This window comes from Canis lupus, chromosome 21 (assembly GCF_003254725.2).
Source record: "Canis lupus dingo isolate Sandy chromosome 21, ASM325472v2, whole genome shotgun sequence".
Classification (NCBI taxonomy): domain Eukaryota; kingdom Metazoa; phylum Chordata; class Mammalia; order Carnivora; family Canidae; genus Canis; species Canis lupus.
Genome location: NC_064263.1, coordinates 22542031 through 22546616, shown reverse-complemented (window position 1 = coordinate 22546616; position 4586 = coordinate 22542031). Strand labels below are relative to the sequence as shown.

General features: G+C 45.2%; 1 non-coding gene across 1 annotated transcript; it reads left to right on the top strand.

Annotated features, from left to right (window-relative positions):
• Positions 1 to 2714: 2714 nt before the first annotated feature.
• On the top strand, positions 2715 to 2821 carry LOC112642171 (U6 spliceosomal RNA). The gene has a single exon (XR_003125081.1). It is a non-coding gene; the product is annotated as a U6 spliceosomal RNA (small nuclear RNA).
• Positions 2822 to 4586: the final 1765 nt, after the last annotated feature.

Below are 4586 nucleotides of genomic sequence, written 5' to 3'. Positions count from 1 at the left end.
TCCTGGAGACCCCAGATCGAGTCCCACATCGGGCTCCCGGTGCATGGAGCCTGCTTCTCCCTCTGCCTGTGTCTCTGCCTTTCTCTCTCTCTCTCTCTGTGACTATCATAAATGAATAAAAATAAAAAAAAAAAGAATATTTCTATTAAAAAAAAAAAGAAAAGAAAAGTTCCACTGCTTAAAAATAAAATCAAAGACCTAGTCCAGCTGCCCTCATCTGACAGAAAAGGAAATAGGCCCAGTTAAAGCCCTTTCTTGCTGCAGTATCATAAAAAACACATGGGGCCATGTGTGTCTTGAGCCCAGCCATTTGCACACTGTTCTTTTTTTTTTTTAAGATTTATTATTATTTTTTTTTATTTTGGAGGAAGGGTAGGGGCAGAGGGAGAGGGAGACAGAGAACCTCAAGCAGACTCCCACCAAGCATGAAGCCCAACTAAAGCAGGGCTTGATTTCACAACAGAGATCATGACCTGAGCCGAAACTGAGAGTTGGATACTGAACTGACTGAGCCACCCAGGCACCCCTGAGCACTGCTCTTCTGATGAGAGCCCACTGAAAGTCAGGGCTGAATACCCCATGAGCAGCACTACTACTCAGCATCCAGGGATACTCCCCATCTTCAGTTGGCACCCTGAGCATCTTGAAAATCACTGTCATTACTTAGGCTAGTTCACTCCAACTCACTTCCTTCTTTTGAATTTCCCCCAACTTCCCCCATCCTCTGCTGCAAGCTATGTGACTTTGAGCAGTTCCTCAGCTTCTCTGAACTTCCATTGTCAAATTTACAGGAAGATTACTGACCTAAAGAATTGCTGTGAAGTTCACAAGGCCCAGCAGAGAAAGTACACGAAAAAGTCAACTTTCATGGGAACCTCACTCTGTACCAGGCGTGTGCAAGACTCAGAGCCATTTCCTGCACAAAGCACTACAGGGTTTAAGTAGAGATTAGATTCACAGGCAGGGCTGATCTGAGTTAGAATTCTAGTGCTGCTGTTGACTTACTATCATCCCTGGGCAAGTCACTTAGCGTTTCTGGGACTTTCTTATCTGTAAAATGGAAATAATGATACCTACCTTGCTGGTTTGTTGGGAGGATTAAATATGAACCCTACAAATGCCCAGTGCTTGGCATATAATAGGTGCTCAGTGCAGGGCAGCTTCCATGTGTCTCTCTCTATGAAGTGTCCACTGGACCATCCTGTGCGCCCCCTCTCCCAGGTCCTCAGGTAGACAGTGGCCTCCAGCACTGAGTAAATCTTCAGTATAAGGCTGTGGAATTTCACTAACAGGGAGCACCAAAAGAAAGAGGAATGAAGAGGCCCCAGGATGGGGAGCTTGGAGTGAGGACGCTGTGCTAGGCTGGCAGCCAGCAGGCCTGGCCCTGAGCCCTGGGCAACCACCTTTCTGAATCAGATCCTTCCCTCAGAACAAGCAAGCAGGCAAGCGGGCTCTGGCGGAAGCCTTGGCCAAGCACAGCAGAACGTTTGTGAGCTCTTGGCTCTCCCCAAGGCTCCCCTCTCTTTCTTGTCATTGCCTACAAGGAGCCTGGGGAGTGGGGCTCCAGGCAGGAAAGCAGCTCCCAGGTGTCCTGGCCCTCATCACCTCCATCAGCCTCTAGACACCTTACCTGCATTCAAGGCCTGAGAGTCTCAGCCCCTCTCTCTCATCATTTCTCCCTCCTGCCTCCTCTTCTTCCCTTATCTGGCTGCCACCCTGTCTTGCACAGGTGGTTCACTGTCCATTTGATTCTTCTGTAGAGGTGTGAACAAGGCCAGGACTATGGATGAGCAGGGAGAGGCCTTCACTCCAGGAGAGGTCAGCATTTTCTTCCCATATTCTGCTGCTCCTAGAACAACACTTTACCACTGCCCCAACCAGTCCTAACCACTGACTTCAGTTTAGTCTTTACTGGCCATGACTGAGCCCTAAGAGTAACTTTTCTCCTCTCTACAAAGAGACAAAACTCCTACCTTGGGTAGGCCCTGCTAGGGCAATTTTCTGTCCACGCAGGAATTCAAAGAGACTCCCTGGACCTTGTCCTTGCTCCCTAACGGCCAGGCATCGTTGTGACAGCTGTCTCATCACCACCCAGAACAGGTTGGGCTCCAGGAACCTGAACTCTGAAACTGCCATCTCTCTGAGGTCTAGCCTTGCATGAATTGTTGCTCAGAACTCTCCTCTTGCCTCCTGGACCCCTGGGTAGTCCCCCCTCATTCCTTGGTCCAACTGGGGGAGGTATCTCTGTGACAGTCCCACTGAGTACTGTCCTACTCTCCCATCATCACCACCATGGCAGAGCCTCTGCCTATCTTATTCACCACTGGATTGCCAATACCTGACTGGGACCTGGAACAAAATAGGAACTCCTCTAACAAGAACTGCCTGCTTAGGCCAGGTCCTCCCACACTTATGCTGTCAGTACTTGAACTCACCTTCACTTTTATGAGAACACTCTGCATGAAAACAAAAAAAATAAAAACAAAAAACAAAAAAACAAAACAAAACAAAACAAAAAACCATAGGGGCACCTGGGTGGCTAGGTTGGTTAAGCATCAGACTCTGGATTTCAGCTCAGGTCATGATCTCGGGATCATAAGACCGAGCCCAGCCTTAGGCTCCGTGCTCAGTGGGGAGTCTGCTTGAAGATTTCTCTCCCTCTCCCTTTGCCCTTTCCCTACTGCTCATGTTCTCTCTCTCTAAAAAATAAATCAGTGCTCACTTTGGCAGCACATAGACTAAAATTGGAACGATACAGAGAAGATTAGCATGGCCCCTGTGCAAGGATGACACGAAAAATAAATAAATCTTTAAAAAAAAAAACATAAACAAAGTCAGACAAATGACAAATGGAGGAAACATTTATACACAAGACAAAATGCTAATTGCTTTAATATTTTTATAAAGCAATAAGAAAAATACCTTTGTTCATATTCTTTATCCAATTAGAAAATTAAAAAAAAGAAAATTTACAAAAAAGAGAAAAATAAACATTTTTATATCTGTGAAAATATGGCTTAATCTCACCCAAAATAGAAGAAAAATAAACTAAGCAGTGATCTATGCCCCTCAGATTGGCTTAGACCGAATAGGATATATTTATGAGAGATCTATTTGCATGTGTTCACAATAATAGGTAAGGATATTCATTACAGCATTGTCTGGAGCTGCAAAGGACCAGACAGTAATGATTTTAGTTTGAGGACCATAAGGTCCAAAAAAAAAAAAAAAAAAAAAGGAGCTAGTGGGCTGGATTTAGTCAGCAAGCCATATTTACCAACCTAGTTCAGATGAACAAAAGACTAGAAATGATCTTGATGCCATCACTAGAGGAATGCCTAAACACATATCTCATATCCCTAGGATGGAATATGCCTGCAGAAAAGATGTGCTTATCAGTTGCCTCCGTGTGCATTTTTTAAAAAATTTTATTTATTCATGAGAGATGGAGAGAGAGAGAGAGAGAGAGAGAGAGAGAGAGAGAGAAAGGCAGGCAGAGACACAGGTAGAGGGAGAAGCAGGCTCCACGCAGGGAGCCTGATGTGGGACTCGATCCCGGGTCTCCAGGACCACGCCCTGGGCCGAAGGCAGGCACTAAACCTCTGAGCCACCCAGGGATCCCCTCCATGTGCATTTTGAAAAAAAAAAAAACAAAAACACACACACATATATCCTGTGAACCCTAAAATTCTCTGGAAACACACAGAAGAGCTATCCTGTGGAAAAAGAAAAATAGGAGTCTAAGGGAGCCGAGGCTGGGAAGAAAACTTTTCACAGCACACTCCATTGCTGTTTGAAATGTATTCCAACCATAGGTACATGTTAACATTAAAAAAAAAAAAAAAAAAGCCCTCTAGTCCCCCAAATAAAGATGTTCCCTGAAACAAATAGACTCATGGTGAAGTAAGTTTGCTCCACACAGGGTTAAACAACATTAAAGTATCTTTGTTGCAAGACTGGGGTGGGGGAGTGGTCTTTAATATGCTTCTGTGCCTCCTCCCCTGAATCCCGAGGACGACACTGTATCTTCCATGCTTGTTGCAGGACTATAGAGAACCTCTGTGGGCCAGTATTCTGTGGAAGAGGTGCCACTGCACTCAAGCCCAGATGCCACTGCACTCACTATTCTATTCTCTGACACACACACATACACACACTCTATACTTCAGCCTTTTTTGAAATGCATTTCTTAGGTCACTAATCTCATGAGATGCTCCATGGTCAAACATTCTTGGGAAACACTGCCTAAGTGATGACAAATTATTGCTCACACTTCTTCCACATTTTATTACTTCTCTGTCTTTGCTCACACCATCCATTCCATCTGACTGCTTTTTGTTTTAACCCATTTCTACCTGCCGAAGTTTTAACTCATCCATAAAGGCTTGGGTTGTACGCTTTCTGTACTATGATGGTGGCTTCTTGGATTCTGGCAAAATTCTTTTTTTTTTTTTTTTTAATTTATTGAGAGAGAGAGAGAGACTGAGAGGCAGAGACACAGGCAGAGGGAGAAGCAGGCTCCATGCAGGGAGCCCGACGCGGGACTCAATCCTGGGTCTCCAGAATCAGACCCCGGGCTGCAGGCG